We start from the raw sequence: 10688 nt of genomic DNA on the forward strand, positions 1-10688 counted from the left end.
GATTTTTTAAATATTTGATATTGACACCAAAATGTTGATACTTTGCCAACTTTTCTATGGTACAGGGTGACCAGCAAAATCTCGGACAGTAAAATCCTACCTTAAGAAGAAAATCCTACCTAGCAATTTAAGAACCAAATATGGCATGAAGTCGTCGGAATACATTTAAAAAATGTACCTGTGTACCCATTTGGAAAACTTCATTGTGACTTTAATCGAAGTGCAACACCCACTAATACTAACAAGTTTAAGATGACAGAGACTAGTACAAATGTTGGTAAATAATCAGGATTAGTTCTAGATAGCAAATTTGAATCGTTATGAAAGAATAGTTTACACTACAAGATCAAAAATTCAGAGCATACAAAACTTCAGAGCAGACAAAATAAAGAAAGAATCAATTGCCTTAACTTACTAGTTTTTGGTTTTATATTGCCATGAAGGGTATGCCCATAATCAAAAGTCCAGGTTGTTTATAATTGCCAGACAGGTGTCAGCCAATAATCAATTTTCTTATTCTCAGACATGTCTGAGAATAACGACAGTCAACTACAAAACCTTCCTCCAATCAAATAGAGAACTGAAACTGCATTACGAAGTCTGAAAGTGAAAGTGAGAACCTTGTCTGGTCTCACACTCACTCGGAAGACTGCATTCACGGAATCTAAAATTAAATATCTCTTAGATTTCGTCTTTTCTTTTCTCACTCACCACTTGCGATTGTGATTGTATTGACAGTTGAATCAGTAAAGTCAAAAGTCTTTATAAATTTTGCGCGGCGTTACGCCTACGACCTTAGCCTAGCCTTATCAGATCTCTGCCTTGCCCTTAATTAAGACTTTTAAGTTTAAGTTTAAGAAGTGAAGGGTCTTGAAATCTTGAAATTGAAAAGACCCGGACTCAGGCCCTGACCCTAATTGTAGAGATTCGACAGAGGGGTCGAAGTGGTAGTTTGGAAGGGCTCCCCAGAGAAGAGCAAGAAAATTAAAAGGCCCAAAATTAAAAGCTTTGTTACTCTGCCTTCGTCTTTGTTTTTATTCTTTGATTATACTTTGGCAATTTTCATTGAGAATCTCTAATCTCTGGCTCTGGAACTTGGAGAACTTGGTGGGGGAAATGGAAAAATATGTGTATTTTGACAAATAAAAACAATTTTTCGGTCATATTTCTCGACTGTAGCTGGATCGTATGATACGAATATTTTAGCATACTGCCATAAGAAAAAAATAGGTTAAAAAGAGACTTACAATAAACGGAAGCATTTTGCTTACAAATGAGGCATACACAAGACTAAAAGCTTTTTCCGTAGTGTTGGGTTATTTGATCGCTTTTACTCGATCGACGATCGAGCGCCAAGCCACGAGTCAGTGCTCGATCTCAATGCCGGAAGAGCGAGTTAGTAAAACGATTACTCGATCGTAAAACGATCAGGCGGGTTGTGAGCTTGAGACGATCTTGACACGTGAGACGAGCTTGAGACGATCAGGATTCGAGCGAGCGGAGGGGTAACGAGTGTTTCGAATCATTTCAAATTCAAACGATCACAGTTTGCCATCCGATACCAATCGCCAATGTTTGCACACGGTAGTCTGTGGTTCTTCCACAGCCCTCACTCCTTGTCAGATGTTAGTGTGTCTGGGTGGCAGTGGCAGGGAAATTCGTATAGGTGTATCACGCGTGTGTGACAAGACTTCATTAAACCTACTAAAGTTTGACTATCACACACACACACATACACACACACACACACACACACACTAAGGCTATTTCTATGACACACACGCATCCCTCTATCAATGAACACTCCTACAGTAGTGCGGCTATGTGGTCTAGTCATGACGTAACTATAGGTAGTACTCTAGTCGACCATGGGTCTCGTGCATTATAATGGTCTAGTGGTATGACACCCGCTTTGGGATCGGAAAGTCCTGGGTTCGAGCCTCGCGCTCGGTGCATAGTTGAGTCTTTGGACAAGGCTTTTTACTCACATTCTCTCACCGTACTCAGGTGTAAAATGAGTACCTGGCCGTTAACAGCGTTGTCTTTGTCTGAAAAATTGTAATATCGCCTAACAGGCGGCATGTCCCGTCCTACATATCAAATGTTGCTGTTGACCGGGGACCCCTTTACAAAGCGCTTTGATCACATTTAGTGGATATTGTAAAGCTCAATTTTTTAAAGTAAAACATTAGCTTTGAATATGGAATGTTTCAATTTTAGATGCCTGTGTATTCTTTGTTAGTTCCCATCATCATCATCATCATCATCATCATCATCATCATCATCATCATCATCATCATCATCATCAGGGGCAGCGGTACGGTCTTTGGTTGGCACCCGAAAGGTACCGAGTTCGATCACCCGCCGCTGAGTGGTCTTGAGCAAGTCACCTTGCCCTAACTAAATTTGCGGCGCTGCACTGCGGCTATCGCTTGGGTTATTCCAGTCTTCCCTTAGAATAGACCCAAAAGACGAATCTCCCCTATGGGATGAATAAAGGGAATTATGTTTAATTTATTTATCATCACCATCATATCAGCGGGATCATCATCATCACCACCACCCTAATAATAATGGATAAAATAAATATCAACACATTTCAATGTAATAATCAATCTAAAATCAATCAGTGCTCCTAAAAGACCCTTTGATTTCTTTGTCTAATTCGTTCCATACTTTTGGAGTCCCGACAAAGAAAGATTTTCAGCTAACTATAGTTTATATATGGGAATATTAATCAGTCGTTTATATTGGAATCGGAGTTGTCTAGCAGGTGTATTAGTTCAAAGCGCATTTCCAAGGATTTACCATGCTCAATGAACTTCACAATATTTTATTTAATTTATTCCTCCGGCACGCCATATCGACCATACATCCATTTCGTACAGTAGGTACCGATCGCTGTTTGGAGTCTTTTTGTATTAAAGCTCTTTACAATACCCGTCATTGCTTATAAGATAAGAATACATTCACACCTGAGTCAAGTGCCTGACACACGCAGTGGCGGTTCTAGCCTATTTACAGTGGTGGGGCAAAGAGGATTCGGTCATATATATATATATATATATATATATATATATATATATATATATATATATATATATATATATATATATATATATATATATATATGATATATTTTTTATTTTTTATTTTTTTTTTTTTTTTTTTAATAAAAAAATTTTTTTGATTTTTTTTTTTCGCCTTTAAACAAAAAATATTTCAACCACCAATAATCACATTCACAATGAAATGACAATACCAGTAGATTTTAATTCTTCCAAACGTAATCAAAAATGAATCACGAAAGAGAATACAACTAAAAAATAAAGCGACGAGACATAATGCGACAACACCTTGACAATACAAGTCCATTTCCTTCACTCGAAAAATTAAAGAGATGCTTTAATCCTCAACGGCGATATTAATATTGCTTTTACATATTTCTGGTTTTCAGTAGTACGTAGTAACCTTAAAGTTTTCATGGAGAAGCAACAACAGCGATATGACTCGAGTTTCATTCAGAGCTCAAATTGCATAATTTTTACTGCTGTCTTGGTGGTCAGAATGATTGTGCCGGTGGTGGTAGTGGTTGGAATAGTGGTAGCGGTGGTGGTGGTGGTGGAGGAGGAGGAGGAAGACGAGGCGGTGAGGGGTAATTATGGTAGTGGTTTTGGTGGTGCTGTTGGTTAGAATGATAGTTGTGGAGACGATGACGGAAATTGTATGATGATGTTGATATTGTTTTTATTGCTATTGTTGTACTTGTTGTTAATATTGTTGTTGTTGTTGTTGTTGTTAATGATGATGATGATGATGATGATGATGATGATGATGATGATGATGATGATGATGATGATGATGATGATGATTATGATGACAACGACGATGTCGTCGACAATGATGGTTACCATACGATATTACAAAATTTATTCAATCTTAGGCTTTCGCCAATTAATCATACAATTTGATGACCACATACATGAAAGTGGAAAATAATGGCAAATGGGACCAAACAATAAACTGATACCATTAATAACCACCAAAAAAAAATACAACAATAGTAATACCACCAATACGTACAATAATAATAACAATGATAATAATAATAATAATAATAATAATAATAATAATAATAATAATAATAATAATAATAATAAATAAAATAATAATAATAATAATAATAATAATAATAATAATAATAATAATATAATAATAATAATAATAATAATAATAATAATAATAATAATAATAATAATAATAATAATAATATAAATAATAATAATAATAATAATATAATAATAATAATAATAATAATAATAATAATAATAATAAATAATAATAATAATAATAATAATAATAATATAATATACCATCATCATTACTACTACCACCACCGCTACCACTATACCACCATCACCATCATTATTACGTTTCCAATTATTTTTTCTCGTTTTTTAAAATTTGATATCTATCAAAACAGACGAAAATTCCGGTGATTTTTTTAAAGGGTAGTTAAAATATCTACGATTTTATTAGCCCTGAAAACTACGATTTTTATTTTCCTATCTAAAGTAGGCAGGTCTGCTATGACAAGTATCAGTATCAGTTCCATAGTCAAAATAAGACAAACAAAAACAACGTTTATTTAATATTAGGCTTTCGCCAATACTTCATACAATATAATTAAGACAAAATAATGTTACCAATCTCTCCTCATGTATTCGTTTGACTATCGTCACAATAATTACCGTGTTATCTTTGCTCCTTACCCAACCAATCCCTTGCTTCCCGCCTCTTCATCGCGAACCATCTTATGTGTGTATTAGCTTCAGGACGGGCAAGTACGGAATCTGCCCACCCTTCCTTTAAAGGTATTTATTTCCTCTATAACTTAGAATTCAACTATCTCCTTACTCAGAAGACTATTTCTCGTATACTAATTCAATTGTTGAGAAAACCAAAATGGTGGTTGTATTTTATATATTTATTTAGTCGTGACTTTTGAATAGAAGTGTTTTGTTTTATTGGAGGGAATACAATAGAAAATTACATTGTTTTGCAAAATTATTTAGTCTGGCAATAAAAATACTGCGGTAATTACTTTAAGAATAATTAAAAAAAAGAATTAACAAATTAATTTGTTAAAAAACAAAACAAAAAACAACAACAAACAACAACAACAACAACAACAAACAAATAAGAAAACAATTTAAATAAATGAGTTTTGAGAAACACTAAAGAAAACGAGGGAAAAAAAAAGAAATAATTTAAATGGATAAACAAATATATTAAAACAACACAAACTAATACTAAATTGATATAATATTAGTAAATTAATAAATTTAATTCAATACTGGAACCTTCCCAGCACAAGTAAGGCAATAAATAAGAAAAAGTTCGTTTGCCAAAATCTCTATTTAGTGTACACTGGTTAATAAGGTGGGCTCATTTGAATTAGCCCGACCTAGTACTAGAGAGGCCAGACAGCAAAATCACCGTCAGGCGACGTGACGATGAGATGACGATGTGGGCGGAGTGGAGTGGAGTGGTTGGGGGGGGGGTGATAAAAAGAACAGGAGCGCATCCTGGTTTATGCATTACGGGGTGCATAGTGATTCGCAATCTATCAAAGATACACACAAATTGATTTCAGTACGAAGTATCAATTTTAAGTAGTAACTTTTGAAATTATCTAATTTAAATTTGATTATTTCGGACCTGGTAATACAGCATATAACTTGAAAAAACAGGCTGGTATTTGCCCACCCTGCCCATTATTACCAGCCGTCCCTGGACACACGGACTTAACGTCTGGATCACAATTTTCAACAATCACTGTCACTCATCCGGCCATTGATAAGGCTTGATTTTGTGACAAGAGACACCGTACCACTGAGCGACCGAACAAATAATCACCATCTGCGCCATCGTCATCATCATCATCATCATTATCATCATCCTCATCACAGCCGTAACAGCCAGCAAAACCACAATCATCATCTTCGGGTCCGGTCTATCCGTGTGGGGGGTGGGGGTGGAACCTGCTAAAGTATTTCATTTTTTAAACAGAAACACGATAATCATCATCATCATCATCATCGTCATCCATTGTCGTCGGCATCGTTATCATCGTGTCCGGGCAATCCGTGTGTGTCTGGGTGTGGAACCTGCTAAATATTATTATTATCTACCTACCTAATAAAAACACACCATTCTTGTTCATTTATTTTTCAAATAATGAAATGAAAGGCACGACCTTTCCCGCACACACAAGAGGCGATGACGACCAGTGACAAATTATGGGAGGTGGGGGCGGCCGACAACTTTTGGCGCGACATAAATATGAAATGTTAAGGTGACAGCGGGATGATGGTGGTGGGAGGGGGGGGGGGGGTCTCAACCCTTCACCATCAACAACTGTTTGATGGTGTGTGTGTGTGTGTGTGTGTGTGGTGTGTGTGTGTATGTGTGTGTGATGCGACGAACGATCATAATCAAGGCTGCCAGACAGCCAGATTTCTTCTTGCCCAAGTAGTCAAATAGACCCCAAATAGCCAAACACCACAAGCATTCTGACTCCTTTGAAAAACTCATTTGTTTTGATTAACAAAACAATCGACTACAGTTGGATAAACTTATCTTTTCATTTTTTTAAAATAAAATATATTTTTTTAAATGAATAATAATAGAAAAGCGTTTCTTAGTAACCAATTTTGAACTTGGCCATCTGGCAGCCCCCATTATAACCAGCTGCAGTCAAGCCAGCCACAGACATAAGAGAGGGAGGGGTATGTGAAGTTTCCTGTGGCAAACGAGTTGCTCGTGTTTTTTTTTTCAAACGAATCACTGCTCGATGACGTCACTGACTCGAAACCCGCCCGAAACCGACTCGATTTTAGAGGACTCGATCGAAAACCCGCTCGATTTGATCGTTTCAAACTCGACCCAGCACTATGTCGTCGGCCACCATTTTAGTGACACACAGTCGTAGAATAAGACATTCGCAAAACTCTTAATGAGAATGTCAACCATAAGAACTGCATCGTCCGGCATCGTCTCAGTTCGTCAAATTATCACCTCCAACACAGATACACTGGTACTTCTTCAATTTCACGGAAGATTATTTCAATGTACATGTTGAAAAGAGCTGGCGATAAAACACATCCTTGTCTCACTCCTTTTATTTATTTATTTTTTTAATCGGAGGTCTCATTCCCCAATCTGATGTATATTGTTTGGTTCCAGTTTAATATTAACCGAGACGAAGGCTTTTGAATAGTCCACGAAGCAGAGGGTTATTTGTTTCTCAATAGACCTTTGTAATATTGTATTTGAAGATAGCATTCACAGTACCTTTGCCTTTCACGAGGCCAAATTGTTCCCGACCAATCTCATGTGAAATTGTATTCCTCGTTCTTTTCATTGTGATGCGTTGGAGGATCTTTGTGATCTGGCTCATGATGCTGATCGTGCGGTGTTGATCACAATCCTATTGCACCCGCTGTCGCACTCATTTGGTACGATGCCTTTGCTGTTAGATCATAACACTTTTGTCAGAATGTCTATTCCGACATCGCCCAGTGCCCCTTAAAGCCCAATTGAAATGTTATCATGTCCAACGGCTTAAGTCATCGTCTGCATAAAGATTTTCTATAAATACAGAAAAGTGAGTGGAGCAGGCACTTATGTTGGTAACAACAAGATATGAAGTGAGTAGAAAAGTGCCAGAAGACAATAGAGAATAAAAAATTTTTTCGCGGCGGTGGTGGGGTTTGAACCTGCGACCTTATTGGTACGACAACTCCGCCTGGCAGGTGAGAGCGTGGCTCTACCGTGTGAGCTATCCACGAACACAAAAATATTCGTTTCAAACCCAAAGTCATTTCTAGATCCCTCTCTCACCCACTTCTTGAGATCGCCGATTCGTTCACCACCATCGCGAAGTAATTTTGACCAGCAGTTAAGCTTAATAGCCAATATTCTCATCACAAACATATAACATAGAAACGATTGAGACATTGAGTATGCTCCGGTGTATGGGGTGAATTTTTAATTCAGAAAAGTGAGTGGAGCAGGCACTTTTGTTAGTAACAACAAGATATGAAGTGAGTAGAAAAGTGCCAGAAGACAATAGAGAATAAAATTTTTTTTCGCGGCGGTGGTGGGGTTTGAACCTGCGACCTTATTGGTACGACAACTCCGCCTGGCAGGTGAGAGCGTGGCTCTACCGTGTGAGCTATCCACGAACACAAAAATATTCGTTTCAAACCCAAAGTCATTTCTAGATCCCTCTCTCACCCACTTCTTGAGATCGCCGATTCGTTCACCACCATCGCGAAGTAATTTTGACCAGCAGTTAAGCTTAATAGCCAATATTCTCATCACAAACATATAACATAGAAACGATTGAGACATTGAGTATGCTCCGGTGTATGGGGTGAATTTTTAATTCAGAAAAGTGAGTGGAGCAGGCACAGTAGTGCCCATCGACGTAAAATCGCATCGTTGCTCATGGGCATGATTCCATTTGCGTCTCATAAGCAATTTACTTTGGTGATATACTTTTATTTCTTCCAGAAAGTTTGTAATTGAGTCGTGAACAAGCTGTGTGTTGGAGTGTTTTTGATTTTCTATTTTCTTGCATTCTTCATCAAGTAAGGGGATTCTTATGCAATTATTTTTTAAACGACATAATTACATCTTCGACAGTAAAAGTCTACAAAATGTGTAACTAGGTCACGACGGCAAAAACAAACCCTTTGTCATAGCAACACCAAAGCTAGAGGTGCCTAACAATATGACGATCATGAGTTTAACCATGCCTAATAAATTGCAGGTCTGGTTACTGAACGCATTGTTGTATTTTTCGTTGTTTTGAGAGTATGCATTACAATTACAACAATGAGCCCACAACAACTTTGGCTTATCAGATCTGCAAATAAGTACATGTCGGCTAAATTCGATCACTTAGTTTATTATTTAGCGATAAATGGATATCAAGAGACAACTCAAATTTGAAATAAAATGTGTGGATAAATTGATATAAGCAAGACTTTGTTAAACGAAAACCAAGTCTTGAAAGTCACCCCCCCCCCCCCCCCCCCCCCCCCCCCCCCCCCCCCGAAAAAAATTAATTAAAATTACAGGTTAATGAAAACCAAAAATTATACAGGCTTTCTTGAAACCGGAGCTCAAAAGTTATATTATATTCTTTTCATAGTCGAATTAACGGACAAACTCTCTTTTTGGTAATATTGTTAATCTTCTGATAAAAATGGGGACGTCACTGTACACATTTGTTGGTGAATTCACATGGAAGAAACGTCTGTGAGATTTGATCGTTGAAAATAATTGCTTGTTCATTTTACCTTACAAATTCCTGACAATAATTTTAAAACAAATATTAGAGGCATGCAAGGCGCTAAAAGCAGTCTTCTTTCTAGAGGCTTAGATTTAGTGTTTCATTAGCTAAATAAGTATTTTAAAAATCCGAAAATTGGTAGCCACGTAGGTCTGAATGGTTTTTTTGTTTTTTGTTTTGGGGGGGGGCGGTTTGGTTCTCTTTTGATAACGACAGATTAAGTAAATAAAATAATCCCGGAGAATGAAATGAAGTCCGGTTTATTAGGCTTAATTTCTTATAGAGGCATAACTTACCGGTTATCAGAGTTCAGCTGTGTGCTTTCCCGTTAATAGAACTTTGTTTCTAAAACATGTTAAGAACGTATTGAACAATTTCATCATGCTAATAAATATTGTTTTATTATAGACCTTATAGAATAAATTGTCCTTCGGAGCCATAGGGCTCATAGAGCCGGAGTCTATCCCGCTTTCTATAGCGTGAAAGTTAAACGGACGATAGCAAGCTCTTGTGCCACACTTTGGATTGGGCGCTAGTCTATAGCAAAGTACTTTCGCCAGCTATGACAGACCCAGCTGCCCAATCATTGCTGGACAGCAGAGGGGAGGGGAGGGGGGGGGGGGGTCAGAACAAATTTCGACTTCACCCGGGATCGATCACGGTCCCTTTGTTGTGTAGCTAGTGCTCTACCAATTGAGCTATCGGGACCTCTTATAAAATAGATTAAAGAGAGAATATAACAATGTCTTGGCAAGCAACAGAATATTTATTCATCATGTCATTATTTCCCCCATCCCAAGAAATAAAATCAGACGAAACATTTTATACCCAATTGATAATTGAATATAGATTTATGTGAATAATGATGTCAATAACATAGGCTACATATAAAATGCAAACATTAAAAAATACTCATGAAACAACCGAGTTAAAACTCGTGCAAAGCAGGAACTGCTTCTTGTCCTCTCACAAAATCAAAACCCAGTCTACTAACTTCTTGTTAATGTTATAATATATTAAAATATATTAATCATAACAGGTTTGTGGGGGAGGGGGGGGGGGGGGTGATCATACCAGCTTTGATAAATTCTAGTATAAAAAGAAATGTATGTTTTGACTCCAATGTTTATTCATCCAACACTAAAACCATATTAAAGGGTGAGAGGATGATTTCAGAGTGACAGGGAAAAAAAACAAATTAGTTTTTATATGGCGCAATATCCACTCACTGTGCTCATTGTATTTTACAAGGGGTACCAAGCCAAAAGCATCTCTTAACATGTAACACGAGACAGCACATAATATGTAAAGTATGTAAAGGGCT

At 37.1% G+C, this 10688-nt stretch overlaps 1 protein-coding gene across 1 annotated transcript in view; it reads right to left on the reverse strand.

Moving 5' to 3' along the window:
• The window catches only part of LOC144975046 (rabenosyn-5-like), a 31842-nt gene extending 30520 nt beyond the window's left edge, over nt 1-1322 (reverse strand). Inside the window, exon 1 of the mRNA XM_078918722.1 lies at nt 1248-1322. The gene's annotated coding sequence lies outside the window, so the exon portion shown is untranslated. The remainder of the gene's footprint in view (nt 1-1247) is intronic.
• Between the last annotated feature and the right edge of the window lie 9366 nt (nt 1323-10688).

This window comes from Berghia stephanieae, chromosome 6 (assembly GCF_034508935.2).
Source record: "Berghia stephanieae isolate SIO BIC M18660-M18661 chromosome 6, UCSD_Bste_1.3, whole genome shotgun sequence".
NCBI classification, from domain to species: Eukaryota; Metazoa; Mollusca; class Gastropoda; order Nudibranchia; family Aeolidiidae; genus Berghia; species Berghia stephanieae.